Genomic DNA, 26,335 nt, shown 5'->3' on the forward strand with positions numbered 1-26,335 from the left:
ACATGGTAGTCAAGGGCAAAACATCATGGGGAAAGTTCAAGTCCAACCCCACTCCAGTCCATCTAACACACCAATGCCAAAATGATTTTCCTTAAAAACAGATCTGGCCCCTTTGAGTATCCTACGCAACTAATTAATTCTGGTAGTTTCCTATTGCCTCTAGGATAAAATACAAACCCTCTACTTTGCTTCCTTGTTATGTACTCTTTATCGTTGTTATGGTTATTCAGTCATCTTTCGGTCGTGTCTGGCTCTTCATTACTCCATTTGGGGTTTTCTTGGCAAAGATACTAGAATGGTTTGCCATTTCCTTCTGTAGCTTATTTTACAGATGAGGAACTGAGACAAACAGGGTGAAGTGACTTGCCCAGGATCACCCAGCTAGTAAGTGTCTGAGGTCAGATTTGAACTCAGGTTGTCCTGACTCCAGATCCAGCAGCTCTATCCATTGCTGTCCTATACTCTTTATAGTCTCACGGAATCATAGATTCAGAACTGTGAGGGACCTCAGAGGCTGCCAAATCCAGCTCCTTCATTTCACAGATGAGAAAACGGAAAACCAGAGAGGTTAAGTGTCTCCTGTCCAGCTGCTCTTTCTCAGTTTCTTTTGTTAGATCTTCATCCAGGTTATGTCTGCTAACCATGGGTTTCTGTCCTGCCTTTCTTTTCTTCTCCCTCTATACTATTTCACTTGCTGATCGCATCATCTCCCATGGTTTCAATTTCTTTATGCTGATGACTCTTTGATCGATTTATCTAGCCAAAATCTCTCTGATGACCTTTAGTCTCCCCTCATCAACTGTCTATTGAACACTTCAAACTGGACATCTTGTAGATGTCTTAAATTCAACATGTCCAAAACAGAACCCAATATCTTTCTCCCCAAACCATCCCCTCTTCCTGACTTCCCTGTTATTTTTGAGAGTACCACCATCACAGTACAGTCACCCAGGCTCATAACCTATGCATCATCCTCAACTATTTACTCTTTTCCACTCCCCCAGCACCACTCACAAGTCAATTTTCATTCTACTTTCAAAGCATCTCTCATGTATGTCCCCTTCTCTCCTCTGACATCACCACCAGCCTGATGCAGGCAAACGTCGCCTCGTACCTGGATAATTTTAAAACCCTTCTATTTGGTGTCCCTGCCTTAAGTCTCTCTCCGCTCCAATCCATCCTCTGCTCAGCTTTCAAATAATCTTCCTAAAGTGCAGTTCTGACCACTCTCTGTTTAATAAGCTCCAGTGTTTCCCTATAATCTCCAGAATCAAATATGAAATTCTCTTTGGCTTTTAAAGTCCTTCCTAACCTGGCCCTTCCTACCTTTCCATTCTCCTTAAATCTTATTCTCCCATTTCCCAAGATACTCTGTGATTTAGTGATGCTGGCCTCCCTGCTATTGCTTGAACAAGACACTCCATCTCCCAATGCCAGGCATTTTGATGGCTGTCCCCAATGCCTGGATTGCACTCTCTCCTCATCTTTGCTTCTTATCTTCCTTCAAGTCCCAACTCAAATCCCACCTTCTACAAGAAGCTTTGTCCACATTTCTCTTAATGTTGGTATCTTCTCTCTGTTGCTTATATCAAATTTATCCTGTATATCTTCCCATTGGAATGTGAGCTTTGAGAGCTTGAACTTATTTTTTGCTTTTCTTTGTATAGCCTGTGCTTAACACAATTCCTGGAACATAGTAGGTGCTTTTAATAAGTACTGATTGACTGACTGACTTGCTCAAGGTCACACAGATATTAGGCTGCATAGCATGAATTTGAATCCAGGTCCAAGCATTCTTAAATAAATCTAGCATTCTTTACATGGCACCATATTGTTTTCCAAGAGCACCTGTTCCCTTGAGATGACACCGATTAGTTGGGTGTCATGCCAAGATTTCTGCTTGTTCATTTTCTTCTCCTTGTGTGGATGGCGAAAGTCATCTAGGATTTCTCAAGGTCTGATCACATGAGAGGATGAGGAAAGAATTCAAGAAAAGACTACAGCGTAGAGTTAAATTGGGTGAGTGAGGAGTTGAAATAGAGAAGAGAGTGTATTCAGATAGGGATGCTAGTGTAGAAAAGTACTGGGGAACAGAACAAACTATTGCAAATCATTTAAGAGTATAAAGAGGTTGAGGAGGAGTAGGGCAAAGGACAAGATGGAATGATAGGAGACTGTGATCAGGTAAAGAAGTTTCAGAGTTCTTGAGCATGGAAGTGGAACAACACATGGTTAATGGCAAGGTCAAGACAATTCCCATGTAGCTGAGGCAGAGTAAAGGAGGGAGTCATGGAAATTGAGCAAACTAAGGATTTGGGAGGTTAGTTTATTTGAATTAGCATCAACATGGACAGAACTAATTGTTAGGAAGTTTTCCTGACATCAAGCACAAATTCTCTTCCCTACAAATTCATCCATTCTTCTTTTGGGGTCAAGCAAAATCAATCTAATCCATTTTCCACAAGACAGCCTTTGTGTCAACTTGAAGTCAGTTATCTTGTTATTTTCCCCTCCCCACCCAACCCTCCCCCCAGGCTTCTCCAGTTTAAACATTCTCAGTTTTTTTTCACCTAATTCTCATATGGCATAGACTTGAGTCTCTTCACCATTCTAATTGCCCTCCCCTAAATATTCTCTAGCTTATTAATTTCTCTTTTTGAGACTGGGTTGTTTAGATTCTGTATTCTCTGTAAATATGCCATGTAATATTGGAATATATATATATATATATATATATATATATATATATATGTGTGTGTGTGTGTGTGTGTGTGTGTGTGTGTGTATATATATATATATACACACGTGTGTATACTTATATATTCCTTAATATTCTCATCTAGTAATTGCCAAAAGTCTATTTTTTAAATTATTCTGTTCAGAACCTTTACTTCTTTCTTGATTATCTTTCCAATAATTTTCTCTAATTCTGAGGGAGAAATGTTGAAACCCCCAACAATTATTGCCACTGTCTAGGTTTCCCTTGAATTTAGCTACCTTTTATTTAAGAATTTAAATTCTATATTATTGAGTGCAAACATGCTTAATACTTACATTGCTTCATTATCTTAGTACCTTTAAACATAATATTGTTTCCCTTATTGTATCTTTTCACAATCCCAGTTTTTATTATTGTCTTATTTGAGATAAAAATCTCTACTACTTACAAGCTATACTCCAACTCCTCAGCTAATGCTAACTTTCATGAGTAAGTTCATCCCATTCATATTCATAGTTCTGATGATTAAGTCTATCAAATTCTGTTAAAATATCTTTCCTTCTTCTACCTTTCACTTGAGGTCATCCTCTTCCTGTACCCTTCCTCTCAAATCCTTCTCCACATCTTCCCTGCTCAAGCCCAATTACTCACTTGTTTTACTATATTTCTACCACTATCAAAAATTAATCTTAAATTTTTTAACTTTCTCATGTTCAGTTCAGATTTGAAAAAATTCCTAAGATTATCTATTCCTTCTATATCCACTTCTATGTTTGAGTAATCTATTCCTCAGCTCCCCAAGTGTAAGTGTCTAGCGTTTCTTTCTTCTCTTTCTTTCCCTACGGTATTTCTTCCCAGATATAAGCCTTTTTTTCTTTTTGAGCACTCATTGCTTCCCTCTCTTTGTTCACTCATGGATGCTTAGATATAATAGGATTCTGAAGGGACAATAATTTCTTCTCACCTTTTCAGAATGCAAAGACTCATTCCTGGTCTTTTCAGGTTGTACAAAATTTGAAAACATTTCTTTTTTTCTTTTGAATTTGCTTTTTGGTGTCTCTTCCTAACTCTGGATTTTTCAGTAAGAGTGCTTGAAAGTAATCAATAAGATTATGCTCATCTTTGCAATCTAAGATATTTTATTGCAAGACAGTTCCCTTTCCTTTTCAATATATCAAATTCCAATCTTTACTTTCTGTAGTTTCTTTTTTTCCCATATATAAAATTTCAATCTTTTTTTTAACTTTCTATAGTTCTATTTAATTTTGATGAGGGCTTCATGGTATGTGATTTGTCTTTTCTTAGCTACACACACACACACACACACACACACACACACACACCCCTGTGCGCGTGCATGCGTGTGTGTGTGTGTGTGTGTGTGTGTGTGTGTGTGTGCATGCCTGCGTGTATTTTTTTTTACCTGGGAACCAATTTTCTGGAAATTATATCTTCTGTATGTAGTCTATCTGGGGCTTTTCTAGGGGAATATCCTATGGATTCTATCAGTCTATACTTTGTCTTCAGGTTCCACCATCTCTGGATAATTTTCTTTTACTGTTTTTTGATATATGGTATTCATGTTGTTTTGTTTTGGCTCAGCACACTTTTAGGAGTCTAATAATTCTTAAAATTTCTATTTGTGCTCTTTTTCCTATTTCATTGATCTTGACAGTGGATATTTCATATGTCCTTCCATTTTCCCCATCTTTTGACTTGGCTCTAATATTTCTTGTTGTATCATTGAATTTTTAAGTTCTCCTTGCTCCAGAATTTTCTTTAGATGTTCTATAATTTGCTTAAGTTTGACAGCTTCTGCCATAGGTTATTTTTTTCATTGATTATTTCTTCCTTTAGTTTTTTTAAAAAAGAATTTCTAACTATTTTCAGAATGTTCATGGACATTCCATATGCCTTTCTGGGATTATTGTTATTAAAGTTATTCTTTATTTAATTTTATCCTGGGATTCTCTTACCCCCTTATATATTTTTTTTTATTATATTTGGAGTTTTCCTTTACTAGGTAATTGAATTTGCTCAATCTCTCTGCTGTTTCTACCACTATCTTCCTATGAGGCTTAATTCTTGAACTTCCCCCACATTGAGAGGCAGAGACTCTTGGATGCTGCTGAGGGAAGACTCTGCTAGGAATATCTTGAGAAAGACTTTAGTAATTACACAGCCCACCTGGAGTAATTTTCAAACTTTCCATTCACTAGCTTCCATACCCATCACTCCAAGCAAAGAACTTGAAGTGAGAAATGCTCAGTTCAGTGCCTAGGATGGGAGTAGGGATCTAGGAACCACTTACTGAAATAAACTCTGATCTGGTTAGGGAGGACACAGTCATTATCCATTGTTCATCTAGGTGGTGAGGTGGCTAGATCATCAAGAAAACCCTTAAGAAAACCCTCACTTAACCTCTATTTGCCTCAGTATCTTCATCTGTAAAATGAGGATAATAATAGCACCTGCCTCCCCATTTTATAGGTGAGGAAGCTCAGTCAGAACAAGGTGAAGGAACTTGCCCAAGGTCACACAATCAGTAATTGTCTGAGACAGGATTTGAACTAAGGTCTTACTGACTCCAATTCTAACACTATTCACTAAACCATGCTTCAACACCTGGGTTGCATCTGTAAAATGAGGAGATTGGACTAACTTGCCTTTGAACTCCCTTCATATTCTAAATCTATGAGCCTCTGATAATTGCTGGAATTTCTTACTCAATTTCTGCTCTTTTCTTTTTAATTGAGCATATTTTTATTACCATTTTTTGAGGTAGACTTGAAGATCTGAGTTAGGCTAGGAGTCTTTATTCCACCATCTTTCTGAAAGATCTTTCTACATCTTCACCAATACACACAATTGACTGAAAGGAGAATACAAGGTCCCACTGTGTCTGTTGTTTGTGGATTCTCTCTTTTCAAAAGCATTTGGCTCAGCAGAACAGAAACACTGCCTTTAAGAGGGTCCTTCAATAAGGTGTTTCCCATGTACATGTTAGGATCATTGCTGTGTGAAGCATACACATTATCAAGATTATAGTATGAAATTTGATGGGCAGGCTACTGAGATAATTAGTCATTACTCATGCCTTGGACAGGCATATGAGTTGAGCCCAGAATGGAACAAGAGGAAGACAGTAGGCAGAATTGTATTTGGAAATGTGCCAGTACTTTCTCTGATTCTAAGTTGCTGCCTGACACAGAAACTTGTCTTCTTAACCCCAGTGTTTTCCAGGTGCTATGCTTTGACTTCAAGATATGGAATGCCAAGATCAACAAAATGTTTAAATTATAGTGACTCAAAGGGCATTGGAGATATAAACATAATCATAATAATAAATTTAGAATGCTCCTCCAGATTAGCAAAGAGTGTCTGTATGTATATGTAATACACACATACACAAATGGTTGTTGTTGTTTAGTCATGCCCAACTTTTTGTGACCCTATTTAGGGTTTTCTTGGCAAAGATACTGAAGTGGTTTGCTATTTTCTTCTGCAGCTCATTTTACTGATGAGGAAACTGAGGCTAACTGGTTTAAATGACTTGCCCAAGGTCACACAGCTAGTAAGTGTCTGAGGTCAGATTTGAATTCAAATCTTCCTGATGCCAGGCCTAGCACTGTATCCACTGAGCCACCTAGCTGCCCTATGTGTGTGTATGTATGTATATGTGTGTGTATTATATGTATATATACATATAATACACACACCTATATTCTCATTTGATCCTCGCAATAACCTTGTGAGTAGGCAGATCCTATTAATAGCCCAATTTCACCGATGAGGAAACTGAGGCTGATAGTGTTAAAGTGATTAATTTAGGGTCACCCAGCTAATAAGCACCTGAAACAGGGATTAAACTCAAGTCTTCCTGATTTGAAATCTTTATATTTTTAGATATTATCCCTTCATATTCAACTCACACTTGTGCCCTCTGTTTATATATATATATATTCCTTCTAACTGCCCTAATAATGAGAAAGTTTTTATGAGTTACAAATATCATCTTCCCATGTAGGGATGTAAACAGTTTAACCTTATTAAGTCCCTTATGATTTTCCTTTCCTGTTTACCTTTTCATACTTCTCTTGAGTCTTGTATTTGAAAGTCAAATTTTCTATTTAGCTCTGGTCTTTTCATCAAAAATACTTAGAAGTCCTATTTCATTGGATGTCCATTTTTCTCCCTCATGGATTATACTCGGTTTTGCTGGATAGGTGATGCTTGGTTGTAATCCTAGCTCTTTTGCCCTACTGAGTATCCAAGCCCTCTTATCCTTTAATGCAGCAGTTGCTAAATCTTGTGTTATCCTGATTGTGTTTCCACAATACTTGAACTGTTTCTTCCTGGCTGCTTACCATATTATCTCCTTGAGCTCCTGGGAACTATGGAATTTGGCTATCATATTCTTGAGGATTTTAATTTTGGGATCTCTTTCAGCAAGTGATCAGTGGATTCTCTGATTTGAAATTTTATGCTCTATATTCACCAAGCCACCTAGCTGCCTCTAGAATCAGGGGTTATTAATTTGTTGTGTGTGTGTCATAAACCCCTTTGGAAGTGAAACCTACAGGCTCTTCAGAATCATGTTTTTAAATGCATAAAATAAAATGCATGGAATTAACAAGAAAATCAATTATATCGTAATTTGTTGTTTGGTCTTTTCAACCATGTCCAATTCTTTGTGACCCCACTTGAGGTTTTCTTGGCAAAGATACTGGGTTGATTTGCCATTTCCTTCTCCAGCTCATTTTACAGATGAGGAAGCTAAGATAAACAGTGTTAATTGATTTGCTCAGGGTCACATAGGTAAAAAATATCTAAGGCCAGATTTGAACCCAGAAAGATGAGTATTCCTTACTCTAGGCCTAGCATTTTATCTATGTGCCACCTAGTTGTATATCGTAATACAGTTACCATAATATCTCTTTAAATACAAAGTGCACAGACCCCAACTTAAGAACTTTGATGGTGAATTTAGTTGGAATGAAGCAAGTGGACAATTGTGCCTTGCATGTAATAAGCAGCCTAAAAGACATTATCAAGAATTTTGTATGATCAGAAAAGGTAGCAGCCTCCAGCAGAGCTGAGAGGAAGCTATTTCTTCTTTTAACATGTGTAGCCTCTTCCCTACCTGACACTATCATGAGGCTGGGAGAGAACCAAGGTATCATTTAGGGCTTTCCACATCATTCTAAAGCACCAAGTCACCCCTGTGCTGGGGCACCAGGAACAGTCAGAAAGTTCATCATCCCCAAAAAGTTTGATCAATGAATTATTATCTCCTTGCAGCCCCTAGAAGTTGCCAGGGGAGCTCTGGGTCCTTCCCCTACCCCAGCGGCAAGATTGGAAGGTAGGGGAGGTGGCCCCTAGAGGTTTATTCAACCTCCATACCTAACTTACAGAGAAGAAGATTATCTGCATTGGTAGAGAAAGTTCTTCCTCAGGAGTTATCCACATCAAACAATCACAGATCTCTGCTAAAACACACACACACACACACACACACACACACACACACACACACACACAAATACACAACTTTGCACATGTTGTCGTGATTGAGTTGTTTCAAAGGTGTACAACTCTTTATGACCCCATTTGGGGTTTTCTTGGCAAAGATATTGGAGTGGTTTGCCATTTCCTTCTCCAGCTCATTTTACAGATGAAGAAACTGAGGCAAACAGGGTTAAGTAACTTGCCCAGGATAACACAGCTAGTAGGGGCTTTATATGTATATGGACTTAAATTCTGTCTACTAGCTCTATAATTTTTTCCCAACCATATCACATTTTCACAGTCTTTCTTCCCTTCTATCTCTACTCCATCCCAAGTGGAAAAAAAAATAAATGAGCAATATAAATACCACATCACCTGGGTCAAATGAATGAAGGGCTACCAGAAATGAAACTGTGCTCATATCCATTCATTTTGTGTGCCATCTCAAAGGGAGAATTCCTACTGCCACATTTGCTTCAGCCAGGATAGACCTCAGAAGCCACCGAGTCCAACTTCTTCATTTAAAAATTAAGAAACTGAGGCACAAAGAAGTTAAGTTACTTGCTCAAAGTCACATAGGAAATAATCATGAGAGGTAGGATTTGAACCCATGTCTTCCGACTCCAAAGCCATTTCTTTTCCAATGTGTTATGTTGCCCTCCCGTGGCCAATGGTGAGTTTCTTCCTCACTCCAGCACCCCGACTTTTGAATGGTGATTGATCAACTCAGGAGACTTTGCTTTTTAACCTGGATTGTGTCTTAAAGTTGGTAAGAACAATATTGAGGTTTAAAAACCTTACCTCCTTTTAGCTTTTCCTTGCTTGACTTGTTCGTGGCCAGCAGCCTGCTCTTTTTTCATTTCCAACTCTTAGAACCCCTTTTCCTTTAAGACTCAGTTTAAGTATGACCTTTTCCAGGAAGCCAATTTTGACCCCCCTAAGTTGCTAGTTTCTTCCCCATTCCCAGAATTACTTTGAATAGTATATATTTTATATTGACTTATCTATGTAAGAGTTGTTTCCCTTCCTCTCCCTCCCCAATGGAATGGAAACTCATTGAGGCAAAGACGGTTTCATTTTTGTCTTTATGTCTCCAGCATATAATTTTGGAGCAAACTTGTGATTTTATTGGCATAGGAGGTCCTCAATAAGGAAATTCTCTCTATCAATGTCAATTAGCACCTGCTCTGCAATTAATGGTCTTAGAGACTTGACTGGGATCACTAAGGAGTTAAATGACTTTACCAGAGTCACACAGCCGATATGTGTTAGACACAGGACTTGAATCCAGGTTTTCCTGACTCCGAGATCAATCATCTATGTGCTACCCTCACCCTTCTCGGCACATAGTAAGCACTTAATGAATATGTCCAGTTGCACTTTCTAAGTATAGTTTTAGTCAGCCTGATGATTCCCAAATAATTACAAAATCACCTGAATTGAATGAGCAGATAGGTAGGGATGTAGGTATGGTTCCGTTTTAATTTGCTTTGGGCAATGCCCAGAGCAATGTATCATGGTATGGACATAGGCACCCATAGATGGCAAATGGTCAGAGAAGTAGATATGGTACCATTTTAATTTGATTTATACAGTGCTCAGAACAATGTATCATGGTATGGACATGGACACCCACAGATGGCCAATGGGCAGAGAAGTAGGTATGATTCAGTTTTAACTTGCTTTGCACAGAGCCCAGAGCAATGTTTTATGGAATGGAGAACATAGCCACCCACAGATCTCCCAGTCCCCAACTGGCTGTAGCCAAAGGTCATTGGCCCATGGCACTATTCATAGAGTCCATGAAGTACATTCATTGAAAGTGCTATTACTGTACCAGTCAGCTTCTCTTTCTTTCTGGTAGAGTTCACTCGAGTCTGGCATTCTTTGTAGATCTGACTGTCCCAGCAGTTACCAGAGCTGCCTTTAGAGAGAACTGGGGTACAGGATGAGAATGCAGCAGATGAAATGGCCAGTTTTGGCTGAGGGGACTCCCCTAAATCTTCCCAAGAGTTCAGAGAGCTCTGAGCTCCTATTCATTGCATCCAAACAGGCTGTTTGTTTATCACAATGAAAGGAATACTTTCTCCCCCTTAGCCAGTCAAAAGTAATACATCCTCTTTGTGGCTTTGAAAAGCCTTCCAGGATTATGAATGAATACTTCAAGAGTGTATTATAAATTCAGACATGTCTATTGGGCTTTCAAGTATCACAGCAGGAGCCTCTTACTGAAGCAACCTTAGGGCGAAGGCTTCCCCACCTTTCCAAAGTGACTCCTCCCCCCAAATCTTCTTAGGCTGGAGTGAAAAAAGGCAGAACCACCTGGCTGAGTTACTTACAGCCCCTGCATTCTCCATGAAGCATTTTCGTATAGTGCTGACATGACAATTTAGCAGATTCACGTATTCATCCGCTCCTTTGGCGTGGCTCCCAAGCTTCATTGTTTTCGGTACTTTGCACAGTGTACGTCCGAGGTGCTGAAATCCTAATCCTTTTCACACTGAAACAATTGGAAACAGAATGGCCGAGAAAGGGGCTGAAGATGGGGAAAAGCTGCTGAAGGTGGATGGAGTGAGAGAGAAGCTTTTAAAATCATATGCTGATAGATTGAGACCCAGAAGAGATTGGAGGGGTAAGTGTGACCCTCTCCCTCCCTTTTATTGTTTTTAACAGAGGAGGTGAATGAGTCTCAAAGAGACCAGTGGACTTGTCCAAGGCCACACAGCTAATAACTGTCAGAGGCAGTCTTCATGACTCCAACTACTGTGCCACATTGCCCCTCCACACTCCCCATCGATATTTGGACAGTGCCTCTGATCTGCTCCACATTTCAAGGTGGTTCAGACTGGTAATCTGCAGAAGCAAGATGAAACTCTCTGCTTTCCACCCTGCCCCCACCCCTTGCCCACTAGCATGTCTGCTGACCTAGCTGCTCTGTCAGAATGAGATCATTAGATGTTCCTGATGTTAGCACCTAGAGCAAAGAACCTAACATGACCAAGTTGGGGATGGGAAGGATAGTGTGGACAACAGCCCAGGAGTGACAGAATTCAGTGGCTTGGCATGAATGGCAAGAGCAAGGGCTGGTTCCCATTTAAATAACTCAGGCTTAGGTGAAAGGAGGGCACCTCCAAAAATGGGGAGCCTTGTGGCTTTCTGAATAGGATGACAAACTTTGCACCTACTGAATCTGTGGACAGACTTCAGGCAAGCTCAGGGAACCATGTATGTGACTCATCATTCCAATGGCAGCTTAGCTCAGAGAATAAGCTGGAAGGACCCTCCCCAACCTGCTGGGGCAGTTGGAGTAGATGTGCCAGCCAGTCTTGGGCATGACTGAAGCAGCACTCCAATTCCCCCATGCTCTAAACTCTGATATTCCTGGGTCCTTGTGTGTTTGGTCTAGCTCACTTACCTAGAACCCAACACGGCCAATTCTTGCATTTTTCTGGAGCCTAATTTAAATGTGAGCCAGTAAAAAGACACTGGGATCCCCATTCTGGACATGCTACCTCTCTTTATCAGATGTGGCATTGAGAAACTGGTGAATGAGGCATTGGGTTACTATGGCACCCTGAAGATAATGATTTCATCTGATAGTTTGTGGAAGGACCGAACCTCCTACCCTTTTGCCTTTAGAATGACCCAGGTAATCTGGAAAGCCCTCCCTTGGGCAAGTGTCCTACAGAGCCTCTTGGCTCAGAAAGAGTGGGAAAGAAGAAGGAGGGGAGGCTCCTAAGGAAAACCCTACTTGCTTCCTAACCACCTTCAGGACAATCCATCTCCCATCTCTGTCTTTGCACAATGCTCACTTCTCACCCCCCATTTCTTAGAATCCTTAGTTTCCCATACTATTTTTTCTTTTTTTTCTTTCTCGTGGTTTTCCCGTTTTGTTCTGATTCTCCTTTCACAACATGACTAATGTGGAAATACGTTTAATATGATTGTACTTGCATAGCCTATATCAGATTGTGTACCATCTTGGGAGGGGAGGGAAGGGGTAATTTTAGAGCTCAGAATCTTATAAAAGTGAATGTTGAAAATGAAAAATAAATTAGTTAGTTAAAAAAAAGAATCCTTAGCTTCCTACAAAGCTCATCTCAAGTGTCTCTTCTGGTAAGAGGCCTTTCCAGATTTTCTCCTCTAGTGTCTTCTTCTGTATCCTTGGTCCCCTACCCCCCACTCCCGGCCAACCACCTTGAAACACATTTGGATTTATTTTGTGTATATTTTGCAGGATGAAAGACAGTATGGTAGAGTAGATAGAGAGCCAGCCTTGAAACCATGAAGACCTAGGTTGAAATCTCACCTCTGACTCTAGAATGGCTTTGAGGAAATCACCACCTCAGTGGTCTGGATAGCCCTCCAGAATTCTAAGCTGCGGGGAAGGTACTAACCTGCATTGGTAGATGGAGTTTTCTCACCTGGGAGATCCTTATGCCAATGTGATTACAGACCACATCCCTGTATTTTATGTATCTTTCTGTATCTATATTGTTCCTATCAGTGGAATATAGACTCTTTCAGGGTGAGATCGTTTTAACATTTGTTTTTATTTTTTTCCTCTGTCAAGTATAGTTCCAGGTACTTAGAAGTCACTTAATAAATGCTTGCTTTCTTGATTGATTGATTTTAAGACATTCCTGAAACTCCCACCTCAGCTTGCAACAGAAGATAGGTTTCTCAATCACTTTTTCTTGGCCCACCCAGTGCCCTCCCTGGACCCTTTGATCTTCAGACGGGCCTCAGTGATGTAAGACCAATTCTAGCTCAGTTTTGCTCATGCATCATTTCTTTTGGAGCATCTCAGAGCCAAGGGAAGAACCTTTAGGCTGATGACTAAGCTAATGATATTCACAGCTCTCCAAACTGATTGCTCAGCACAGACGGAGAGATGACTGGAAGAAATTACCAGCCAGCCTGCTCTTCTCCCACCCCAAGGCAAAGAGGTTCCAAATGTGCAGTGAGAATTAGCTCCCACCCAACAGAAGCAAATAGCATGGTTGTAGTTACCTGGGAATTTGGGTCTTGTGCAGAATCAACAGCAGAGGGAAACCCTTGGAGAGGATGGGAACACATTCTGTCTCCCAGTTCTTCCAGGTAGCTAGGTGGAACATTGGACCTGGAGTCAGGAAGACCTGAGTTCAAATTTAGCTGCTGAGACTTATTGGCTGTGTGATCCTGGGCAAGTCACTTAACCACTGCCTGCCTCAGTTTCTCCATCTGTAAAATAGTGATAATAAAACCTCCTAGGGATATTGTGAGGATAAAATGAAGAAATATTCATAAAGTACTTTGCATCCCTTAAGGTTCGTTTAGTCATGTCCTTTTCTTCATGACCCCATTTGGGGTTTTCTCAGCAAAGGTGCTGGAGTGGTTTGCCATTTCCTTCTCTAGCTCTTTTTGCAGATGAAAAAAATGAGGCAAACTGACTCCAGGTCCAGCATTTGATTCACTGCACCACCTAGCTGCATACCTTAAATTGCTATATAAATGTTAGTTATTATTGTCATTATTCTTTGCCCTACATGACAATCTTTGTTTTCTTAATAGGCCTAGATGAGAGATGAATTTGCTAAGCATTATCCTTCCCAAGAACAGGAGAGGAAGGTTGACTATCCTTGGGGAAGCCAAAGGTGGGGACTTGAGAAAAGGGAAGAACGTCCTCTGAGCAAGCACAGGTCACTGGCCATGTGCTATATCAGACATGGGTTGTTATGTTTTGATCTATGAAGCTGAAGGAAATGGGACTGGGAATTCCAAAATACACACAAGCAGGATATGATTTCATCAGCCTCATCACTGCCACCTTCGAGATGGAAGTCACGTCTGAGCCCCAGCTGTCCCATTGTGTAATTTCTCTCTACCAATAGATGCAAAAGTTCTTCACATGCCATCCACGAACTTGGTTTAAATATTTTTCATAACTGTAATTAAGTATGGTTGGTTTCATTTGTAACCTTAAGTATTTTGTTTTATGCATTTAAAAGCCTTATTCTTTGAAGGTGTCTATGAGCTTCACCAGATTGCCAGATGAGCTCACGAACATCCACTATTTGTTAAAGGCCTCTCATCAATATCTTCTGGTTGCATGAAAGTTTGTCACACAAACCCTAGGAATCTCTGATCTGATAAATGCTGTGTAATCATTTGATGGTAAAGAGAAATCTTTTCACTCTGGGGATTCTGTTAAGGCCACTCATTTTTCCTAATGTTGTTTTATCACATGTATTGACATCTATTGACCTTGCTGTCCATTGAAACCCTCAGAACTTTTTTTTAAAGATCAGCTTTGTAGTCACGCTACTCCCCCTTCTACTTCTGAAGCTTTGTTTTTTGGACCTGGCAGACTTATGTTTATCCCCATTAAGTTTTTTCTTCGATTTGGACCAATACTGTAGCCTATCAGCTGGTTAGTTGTTGTCTTTCACTCTCGAGGAGGACATTGCTATGTTACAGTCAAGTTGCAGTGTGTCCTACTGTGGCTGATCAGACCAACACGAGCTCAACTGTAAAAGAGGGATAATAATAACACCTACCTTTCAAAGTTGTTGTGAGGGTCAAATGATATAATCATGAAACACTTAGCACAGTGCCTGGTTCATAGTAGGTACTTAATAAATCCTTGTTGCCTTCCTTTGGCCCCTCCCCCACCCCCTTCTGTTTTAATGTGTTAGGTATCCTTTCCAGACCTGTATCACCTACAAATTGGATAAGTAGGCTATCTATGACTTTTTCTAAGTCACTGACAAAAATATTAAACCCCATAGGATCATGTACCGCTGAAGACCTTCCAAGATGACAGGGACTCGTTAATTAATTCATTTATTCAACAAGTATTCATTAAGTACCCTTCCCTTCACTGCTCTCCTGATTCCCCTTCCCCTCTCCCTGAAGTGAGATATGGCCCCTTGGTTCAGCTAGGAGTCACCAAACACAGTTAGATGGAAGACAACCATACCTTGCTGTCTGCTCAGCTGATTCATCCTAAAGTCTTCCAGGCCTCATTATCTCTCCTACTACCACATCCTCTAGACATCCAGGTGCTACCATCTGACCTGCCAGTGCATCTTAAGGAACCCTGGCCTTTCCATCTGCTCGAGCCACTGCTGTATTTCCAATTTTTTACATCAGCCAAGCAGGGGACTTCTCCCACATATGTAGCCTCCTCCAATTAAAGTGAAATTTTCCTCAGAAAAGGAGATGGATTCCTTTTTCTGTCTGTATACCCGGCACCTGGCACAAGTTGATACTAAATAAGTGCTCTTTTTTGTTCATTCATTCATTCATTCATTCATTCATTCATTCATTCATTCATACTATGTTCAAGCATTCTATTATTGGAGCTATAGAGACAATGAAACTGTCCCTATCCGCAAGGAGCTCTTAGTCTATTGGGAGGAAGCAATATAGACACAAATAAGCAGATATAAAGTATATACATACAAGATACATACAGAGCAACTTCTGTCGGGAGTGGAGATCAGGGCTAGAAACTGGAGGGATCAGATAGGCCTTTGGCTCATTGACCCCCATCTTGGTGCCAAGGAGACTTTTATTTATTGGCTCATGACTAACACTACCCCAAAAGGGAAATAGAAAAAGGGATTCAATATACAATAGGAATCAAATATAGGACAGGTGATTTATTTCCTAAACACCAAAGAAATGCTTAATATAGGACACTCACAAGTATCCATTTGAGAAAGACAAACTTAAAACAGGATTGAGTAACTTAATTTATGACCACAGTTACAATCTGCTGAGAGGCTGACATTTAAATCTTGTCAGAACATAAAGCAGTTTTCAGGATGGTTCGTTAGTCATTTTATAATTGTGACACTGCACCAGACTACTAATTCATGTCTTCTCCAGGCTCAGGCCAATGATCTTGGTGGTGATGCAGAAATTTTCCTCCTGCTAGCTCCTCCTGTCACTGATATAACCTGGCCCCAAGACCTTAAGGCCTTTTGAACTCACAAGGCCACCTTCAAGTCTGGATACATATACCTTGACATCCATGTTTGATCACCTCCTAGGGAAAGGTAATACAAATAGGAAAAGATCAGCAGAGCATCAGGTACAAGATCACCTAATGAGGTATAGCAGTGTCCATCTCTCCACTCCCCTAGAAGTAAAAGGTGAAGTAAAGATGGAATTCCTTATTTCACAGGAGAGTCATGGCTATGTGGCTGAAGTGGAAGCAGCCTCTTCCTTTAATGGCTGTAGCTCGCCCCAGGGCAGATCACTTGGAGTTTACTGCCTCCTAATGAAATGCAAAATCTTTCTAGCAATGAGTCACACATGGCCAGAAATAGCCCCTGCCCCACCTCCCCAAAGTTCTGGAATCAGGTGTGGTGACTCTGAGTGCACTCCATGGAGTGGGGTTGGGGGAGGGGGGCTACTACAGTCAGATAACAGTGGAAGACAGCTTCCAAAGGACACAATGGAATGAAGGCAAAGTTGGATTGGGACTAGGGAAGCATAAAGCTATTGGTAGATAGATAAGAATGACAGGACATAGAGCAAGGGAAGGAGGTAATTTTTTCTTTAAGCAGCCTGGCACTATGCTAAGCAGTGGGGGAAAGGCAGAAGATAGTTCCTTCTCTCAAGAAACTCACAGTCTAATAGTGGAGACAACATGCAAAATAACTACATACAAATAAGCTCTATACAAGATAAACTGGAGGTTGTCATGCTTCTGTATTCATCTTTCCTTATTTACCCCTTTCTTCTATCTCATGTACATGTCTATAAAAACCTAAATTGGTTGGGTATAGTGGCACAAGCCTACAATCCCTGCTGAGACTGGTAGACTGCTTGAGTTCTGGAGTTCTGAGTTGCAGTAGGGTTAAACTTGATCAGGGGTCTGCACTAAGTCTAGCAGCAATATGATGAACCCTTGAGAACAGGGGGCCAGCAGGCTGCCTAAGGAGGGTTGAACCAGTCCAGGTCAGAAATGGAATAGATCAAGGCTTTTGTGCTGATCAACACTGACATGAAGCTAAGAAGTGGTGACTATTGTACTTCTATCCTAGGCAAATCAGGGAGACACAGTCTCAAAAATAGATTGGTAGATATGTAGATAGAAAGAAAGAAGGGAGGAAAGAAAGATGGCAAGAGAAAGGAAGGGAGGGAGGGAGGGAGGGAGGGAGAAAGAGAGAAAGGAGAGAAAGGAAGGAAGGAATAGAAAGAAATAGAAAGGAAGAAAGCAAGGGAGGGAGGAAGAAAAAAGAAAGGGAGGAAGAAAAAGAAAAAGAGAAAGAGAAAAAAGGAAAGAAAAGGAGGATGGAAGAAAGAAAGTAAGAAAGAGGAAGGAATGAAGGAGGGAAGGAAGGAAGAAAGGAAGGAAGGAAGGAAGGAAGGAAGGAAGGAAGGAAGGAAGGAAGGAAGGAAGGAAGGAAAGAAGGAAGGAAGGAAGGAAGAAAAAAAGAAAGAAAAAGGAAGATGTAAGTTGACTAATGAATTCTTGGAACATCCATATTGCTCTATTTTCTCAGTCACCTTTTTCCTCCCTACTGGACTTTTCTCTCTCTGTGTCTTCAGAATTTCATTGTTACACGTTCTCCATCCCTCCTTAGTGTAATTGTCTTATAAATTTCCGTCCATTGGATCTTCCTCACTTTTCTCTGAACCCTTTGAAACCTGTTGTCCTCAACTCTAGGGCACGGATCAGATTAGTCCCAAATTTCCTCCACTCTATCAAATCTATAAAATGAAGGGGCTAGACTAGGTGCCTTCTGAAGTCTCTTCCAGCCCTGAACCTATGATCATTTCTAAAATGAACCGAGCACTCCTCTCCTACCCCACCCCCAACCCCAGCCTGCCCAATCCCATCATTTCCAGCCCAGGTAACAGTTCTTTTTTATTGGTAGGAGTCAGTGGATACTGCTGGATGTGGAGTCAGGAAGACCTAAGTTCAAATCCTGCCTAAGACCTTTACCAACTGTGTGGGGATCTTAGGCAAGTGACTTCACCTCTGCTTGTCTCAGTTTCCTCATCTTTGAAATGAGGATCATACCTCCAGAGTCATGAAAATTAAATCAGTTAGCCTATGTAAAAAGCTTTGCAAACTGTATAGTGCTTTCTAAATGATGGTTATTCTTAGCATTAAGATAAAATGATCATTAAGGCAGATGAAGAAATCAGTAGCTGCTTTGCTCTTGGTGTAGAGAGAGATGTTCAGCAATGAAGTTCCCCGAATCATTTTTGTTTGCTCTTCTTGTTATCTGTTTCCCACGCTTCTCATCTATTTCCTTTTCCTATGCAGGTGGTCCGTTACATATTCCAATAACAATATAACTTCTGTTTATACCTCTGTTTCTTTTCTGCCAAAAGTTCTCCTCTAAACTTTCCAGATCTGGTTCCTGGATTCCCTCACATGAGTGTATTTTCTTAAATATACAACGTAACTCTGCCTCTACCCATTCATCCTTTTATCCAAACTATTTCTCTTTATTCTTGTTTTTGATTACAACAATAATAATAACAAGCATTTACATATCACTTTAAAGTTTATAAATTGCTTTACATATGTTATACCTTTTGGTTTATCATAATATACTGTAAGGTAGGTATTATTATTCCCATTTTACAGATGGGAGCACTGAAACTCAAAGAAGTTAACTAAATTGCCCAGGCTCACACTGCTAATGACCTTCCGAGGCAGAATAATGAATATCATTCTAATCCATGCTTCTCCGATCCTGGGTCTCATCCCACCAAGGCTCAGTGACTTGTGAAATTACATTGGATCTTGGCACTAGGATCTCGATGTTTGTGGTGCATATTTTGTGCATTTGGGCAGTTATCTGGGCCCATAGGTTTGATTACTTGCTTCTTTCTTAGGTTTGTCTTTGCTGTTATTTAGTTGTGTCCAACTTTTCTTGACTCCATTTGGAGTTTCCTTGAGAAAGATACTGGAGTGGTTTGCCATTTCCTTCTCCAGCTCATTTTACAGATGAGGAAACTGAGGCAAACAGGGTTAAGTGATTTGCTCAGGGTCACACAGCTAATAGGTATCTGAGGTTGGATTTGAACTCAGGTCATCCTGAATCCAGGCCTGATGCTCCATCTATGGTGCTAGCTATCTGCCCTTGGGTTTGTCTCCAGTGAGTCAAATCCTGGCATCTCTATTGCTATTATTCTTCCGACATTGTAGCTACTCTCTATGTCTATAGCTTGTTAGATTTATATATCATATTCATTTATATATTTATATTCCATTTTCTCCCTGCCCCCTTGTTTTTCACTTTAAAATCCTTTCGATTAGACACTTCCAGCAAATATAGTTAGCATTTCTATGGTGCTTTAAGGTTTGCAGAACCCTTTACAAGTAGTATCTCATTTGATCCCAACAACAACCTTGGGAGGTAGATACTATTATTATCCCCATTGTACAGATGAAAACACTGAGCCAGATGTTATGTGACTTGTCCAGGGTCTCACAGCTACTAAGTATCTGAGGCTGTATTTGAACTCAGGTCTTCTTGATTCTGGGTCTAGTGCTCTATCCATTATACTACCTTGTCCTCTATCCCTAGCCATGATTCTCTAATTCCTACATTTTAAGCTCTGACCCAGAAATCCAGGTATTTTATTAGTTTCTTTTAAAGAAAACTTATTTTTTATTGGTGACTTTTTTGGGCACCACATTTATTTCAAAACATATCCTTGCTCCTTCCCCTATCCAGGGACTCATATCTTGTAACAGATCTAAAAAACAAAAAAGAAAGAAAGAAAAGAAAAAAGTTCAGCAAAACTAAAGAATGTTTCAGTCATGTCTGATGGTCTATATAATATTACATAGCCATAGTCCCCCACCTCTATTAGGAAGGGAGAGAGGCACATTTTCTTAAGCCTTGTCTAAGGTCAAGCTTGGTCATTGTAATTATCCAGCATCAAGCTTCCTTTTTTTGTTGATTCCATTTATATTGTTGCAGTTACTATGTATATTGTTCTTTTGGTTCTGCTTACTTCACTCTCTTTTGGTTCAGATACTTCTTCCCATGCTTCTCTGAACTCTCCATAGTCATTGTTCAGTAAGAGGCAGATTTAGTCCCTCATATTTTCATGACACTATCCGGTTAGCCATTCCTCAATCAGTGGACACTAACTTTATTTCCAGTTCTTTGCTATAAATATTTTGATGTATATGAGACCTTCATATCTTTAGGATATATGACTATATGCCTCACAGTGTTATCTCTGGATCAAAGAGAATGGACATCATAATCATTTTTTAAAGCATAATTCTAAATTGCTTAGATAAATTCGTAGCTCCACCAACAATGTACTAGCGTGTCTGTCTTCCCCAACCCTATGCCTATTGACTATTTTTATTGACTGTTGACTACAAACCTTGACTATTTTTATCTTTCAGTTGCAACTAGCCGTTTACTTCTCAAACTTCCATTTATGACATGAATTAATAAAGAACTTTCAACAGTTACTAAAAACAATGTGTCATCCAAAGTAGTCTTAGTGTACTCATTGATTCTCATGAAGATGGAGGCAGGTGAGAGTGGATGGGGGTAACACTGGCTTCTGTTTCTATAGCTCTTCTCGGCCGACCCTCCTTGGGTTGTGGTCTTTTGCACATTCTCTGAAAAAGAATGGGGATGGTGGTGGAGGTGGAAGACCTACTAGGACATCTTTTCTTAGTGAATAAGTGATGTATGCTTAGCAGGGAGAAGCTATTTTCTCTTTCCAGTGAACACAGGACAAGGGCTTCATTTTCAAAAGAAGGGGCTAGCTTAGACTTTTGAAAGAATTTCTTGACTATAGGGGCTTGGAGAAGCTGATAAATGTCACATAAAAAAGTTATAGAAGCGATCTTTCAGGGTTTTAAGAACATAATAGTTTTATGTTGAAGGATGAAAACTATGCAACTCAGAAACAAGACAACAAAATTGTTGAGTTCTTGGGATTTCTTCTGTCATTCTGGCTCTAGATCAGGAGGGGTGTGCGTGTGTGTGTGTGTGTGTCCTGGACCCTTTGAGAAGTCTGGTGAAGCCTATGGATCCCTTCTCAGAATAATGTTTTTAAATTCATAAAATCAAAGACATAAGATTACAAAGGAAAGCGATTACATTGAAATACTATCATTAAGAAATTAAAGGCAGAGAGATGGATAAAGAGGAGATAAAACTATCCCTATTTACTCACAACATAATGATTTACTTAGAAAATCCTAGGGAGTCAGCAAAGAAATTAACTGAGACAACCAATACCTTCAGCAAAGTTGCAAGCTTCAAAACAAATGGTCAAAAAATCAACAGCATATATAATAATGACAAAATATAAATGGCAATAATAGAAAGGACAATCACATTCTAAATTACAAAATGCACAAACTATCTTGAAATCAGTCTACAAAGGTACCCCAAATCTTTGCATACACTCAGTTACAAAGTACTCTACAAAGAAATAAAGAACAACGTATATAGCTGGAGGAATGTTCAGTGCTCATGCCTGGGCTGTGCCAATATAACAAAAATGGTAATATTACTCAAGTTCATTCATACTTTTAATGCCATACCAATCAAATAATCAAAAGGATACTTTACAGAACTCAATAAAAATAATAAAATTCATTTAAAACATCAATGGAAATCAGGAAAAGATGCAGGACAAAGGAGAAATAGCACTTTCTGACCTCAAGCTATATTATAAAGTAGCAGGCCATCTGATAATGGTATAAAAAAGACATTTAGATCAATATACTAGACAGTTGAGAGTTAGAAACAATGGAACTCAATAATAGCCAAGTGTTTAATAAACTATGAAGCATAAGTTATTTAATTAAGAACTCTCTATTTGATAAAAACTACTGGGAAAATCAGAGAGCAGTCTCATACAGATTAGTCTTAGACCAGCACCTTATACCATACTCTACAATACAGTAAAAATGAATATATGACCTTAATCTTAAAGATATTGAGAAATAGATCATATATTTTGCATCGCTATGGGTGTATTCTAAATCAAACAAAGTATAGAGGCAATTATAAATGATAAAATAGATAATTTTGATTACATGAGTCTGAAAAGCTTCTGTGCAAACAAAATTAATGCACCTAGGGCAAGAAGGGAAGTGAGCCAATGAGGGAAAAAAATCTTTGTTTCAAATTATTCTGAAAAGGGTTTTTGTATCCAAGATATATAGACTCTCTCTCTCTCTCTCTCTCTCTCTCTCTCTCTCTCTCTCTCTCTCTCTCTCTCTCTCTCTCTCTCTCTCTCTCCTCTCTCTTTCTCTCTCCATCTCTCTCTCTGTATATATGCATGTGCATGTTTGTGTGTATACCTACATGCACACACATAAGTTTGGTTCCTGGGAACTATGAATTATGCTGTTCCAATCTGTGACTGCTCAAGGTGTACTCCTCTTACCAGCCAGTTTCCTAATATTCTGTTTCCCTGGGCTAGGGTCTATGCCTCCCTCCTTCCTATGCTGCGACTTGATCATAATTTTTTGTCAAAAATTTTGTAACACAAAGCAGAGCAGCTTATCAGAGTAGACAATCTAAAAGGTTACACTGAGAGAAATTAAGCCAGAGTCAAGGAATATGCCATTGGGTAAAATAACCCAAACCAAAGGCTTGTGTTTTGAGTGGCAGTAGGTGCTGGTTGGATGAAAAGGTATGGTTAGGGAAGCAACCAACATTACTTGAGCCTTCAACAAGCAAATGGCCAGAATTTATCAAAGAGCATGTTGTCTCTTGCCTTCAGGAAGTTTGTCCAATAAATTAGTTTTTGGCCTTTCCATATGAGTCAGGTAGAAACTGGGTTCAGGGAAAGATCTGTGGGGTGAGTGAGGGAGCTGAGAAACAAAGGAAAACCCTAAGCAAAGAACTAGTCTGACCTTAAGTCCATGTGAGAGAGACAGGGAAATGAGCCCAAAGGGAGGAACCTGCCATCTCTCCTGGCATTCCTAGTGGCTTAGGGCCCCAGGGAACCAATTTCCCTTGCTCCGGATCAGATGCTTCATTCTTACAGTGGGGGCGGGGTGGGGAGGAGGTGTTTTGTTTCTAGTGCGAGAATGGAAATAGAAACCCTGACTCCAGTTGAGAAACTCCCACAACCAGTAAACAAAGAAGGCCCAGACTTCGCAATGGATTAAATTATTCAATCAAAGGTGCAGACAAGACAGAAACAAGGTTTAAATAAATTTGAGAGAAGTGATTTTTTTTTATCAATGGATTAGAGCAGATGATGCCACACAGGAAATATCTTGGGATTGGATCAAAGAACCAGACACACCTGTGAGTATGTACAACACAGTAAGTCAGGTCCAAATCACACTTTCTAACAGCAAGGCAATGCAGGGGTGAAACAGCTCAAACTGAGCCCCTGAAAGGGAATTTTTGAGAGAGAGACAGAGACAGAGAGAAAGACAGAGACAGAGTGAGACAGAGACAGAGATTCAGAGTCAGAGAAATAGAGACAGAGAGAGAAACAGTAAAACAGAGAGAGAGACAGAGATTGATTCTCTCTTTCCTAACTTCTAGGCAATTGGGCGAGTTCATGAGAATCATCATTAAGGCTCTACCTGCAATCAATAGCGAGGTCTCCAGAGAGTCTGAGTGCAGCTTCTGCCTTGAGAACTGAGGCACACAGAAGCCCAACTAGACCCAGTAAGGAAAGGCATCTTTGGAACTCTACAAGGCACCAACCCTCAGAGCCCCGCAGCAAGCTATAACTGAGAGTAATTTCACGAGGATGTCACAAAGAGAGAAAAGTATCCCAGTAACCAGGATCTGTGGCCATATGAATGCTCCAAGTGAGATCCCACTTTTCTGAATAACCTTGTACGGGGAGAACGTATACCTTGTGGGTCTGTGTGTATGTTTGTATTTCCAGAAAAACTATTCTCGCTACATGCCTACTTAGTAATAACACCTTTTCTGAAAAGCTAATGAAGTCTGACTGATAAGTCTACAAGAGGCACACTAGATGGTGGCTTGAAAACCCCAACGCTTCAGAGCTAACCCAAGAATTCTGAAGGAAGAGTTGGCGGCTGCCTTCTGGGGACCCGACCTCCCAACACTAGTAGCATTTGGGGGAAATAACCCCCAGAAGCAGTGTTATACTAGCATGAGGCGTCTCCTGGAAACCTAACATCAGTTATTTCAAATAATCCATCAAAATATGGATTAATCAGCACCCTAAAGTGCTCCGTCCTTTCCTTTTTCTCATCCTAGAAGATAAGATGAAAAAACCCACATATCAGAAAGCTTTATCTTTGTCTTTCCTCTTTTTCTCGTTCCCACCTCTCTCACCTGACCCCATTTAGAATGTGGAAATATAAAAAAGCAAGAGGAAAACATTACCGTCATTCACCTCTGATACAATTTTTCTCTGGCTCTTCCAATGTTAATTACAAAATGAGTTCTGAGTAAGAGCACAAAAGACTTTGGGGGGAACACTGCATATAATTGTGCTAGAGAGTTGGAGGAGTAAGAAACTTTTTGTCATAGAAGGCACATAATCAGAGGCATCTAGGTAGCACCATGAATAGCTATTGTGAGAATAGAATGAGATAGTATTTGTAAAGTGTTTTTCAAACCTTAAAGTGCTATATAAATGCTAGTTATCATCGTCATCATCATCACTTGGAAATCAAAGGTACTCTTTCACCCTAGTAATGGAATAATTAGAGAGCATTATACTAAGTAGCACACAGCTCTGCTAATATTACATCTAAGTCACTGTATGACAGTTGTTACCCTATGAGTCATTCAGATTGTCATCTTTCTTCAGCCTATGGGATGACAGCATGTCACTGCGTTAATTATCCATCAAGGTAGTACAGTATGAGTTGCCCATCTGGGTGCTTTGCTTGAGATATCAGTCCAGTAGCCAACTCATTTCCCTTCTGGAACATGTGGGATAACTATTAAAGTATGAAATGTACAAGAACCTCTGACCTATGTTGTCTTTCTTGTCTCTCCCCCCTCCCCCCTGCCACATTCACAAGATGAGTACTCAACAAATTGTGATCACATTATTTACTGAAATTAGCAAAAAAAAAAAAAAGAAGAAGAAGAAGAAGAAGGAAAAATTAAGCATTGCTTAAATGTTGTGACCTGTCTAGGGTCCTTCTCACTATGAATCTAGCTCAGTGTGGTCCAGGAGAAAGCTTATTGACTCTAGAATCAGAGAACCCAGGTTCAGATCCTGCCTCTGACACTTAGCTGTATGATTTTGGGTAGGTTGCTTCATCTCCCCACACTTCAGTTTCCTCACATATAAAATGAAGTGTTTAGGTTAGATGGCCCCTTTCAGCTCTGGAGTTATGATTCTAAGATGCATTGATTTCCCTGGATCTGTTTTCTCTCTGTAAGATGAGGGACTTGGCTAGATGTCTTCTGAGGTCCCTTCTAGCTCTGGTCCTATGATATTATGTTCTATACAAAGAGGGCATTGTATTATGAAGTTGTATAGCATAGTGAAAAAGCTCTGAGTTGCAAGAGGACCTGAATTCAAATTCTGACTCAATAAGTTGGTGACCTTTGATAAATTACCTAATCTGTGTGGTTTTCTATTTCTTCGTCTGCAAGAAGAAGGGGTTGACTCGTGGCCTTTAAGGCCCCTTCCAGCTTTAAATACCATGGTTCCTATGACTAGGTTAATCGTGAGTCTCCTTCCAGTTCTACACCCCAGGTGCCTCCCTTCACTTTACGGATATTTTTGGTACAATGTCCCGTTTGGTACAATATTTTTGGTACTTTAGAGCAGGGTTTCTCAATCCAGATTACACTGGGGACTCATAAACTCTCCATGTTATCCATCATAAATGATAGCCTCAGTCTCCCAGCTCAAGGGGTAAGTTTAGTTGTCTGGAAGAAAGAGGGAATTAGGGCTTGGGAGGGATGTGATGGCAGGGAGAATGATGATGAGGAGTACCAGTCTGGAGATAATTAATTCAATGAACATTTTGTGCTGATTCTGGGGAAACAAAGAAAAAAACATTTCTTGTCCTCAAGGAACTTACAGTCTTCAGAAAGGTTTGTTTGTCTTAAAAAAGCATGGACCTTTGGTAACGAAAGTTCTGTTGACCAGTAAAATTCAGCTACAGACGAGGGTTTGGAGTTGACACAATTCCAG

The 26,335-nt window shown here is 40.0% G+C and overlaps 1 long non-coding RNA gene across 2 annotated transcripts in view; it reads left to right on the forward strand.

The window, feature by feature from the left end:
* The window catches only part of LOC110220359 (uncharacterized), a 277,070-nt gene extending 251,943 nt beyond the window's left edge, over positions 1-25,127 (forward strand). For both annotated transcript variants that reach the window (XR_013485766.1, XR_013485765.1), the window contains one exon: positions 23,737-25,127. This is a non-coding gene — a long non-coding RNA (uncharacterized LOC110220359). The remainder of the gene's footprint in view (positions 1-23,736) is intronic.
* The last annotated feature ends 1,208 nt before the right edge of the window (positions 25,128-26,335 follow it).

This window comes from Phascolarctos cinereus, unplaced genomic scaffold, assembly GCF_003287225.1.
Source record: "Phascolarctos cinereus isolate Bilbo 61053 unplaced genomic scaffold, phaCin_HiC Scaffold_4;HRSCAF=312, whole genome shotgun sequence".
NCBI classification, from domain to species: Eukaryota; Metazoa; Chordata; class Mammalia; order Diprotodontia; family Phascolarctidae; genus Phascolarctos; species Phascolarctos cinereus.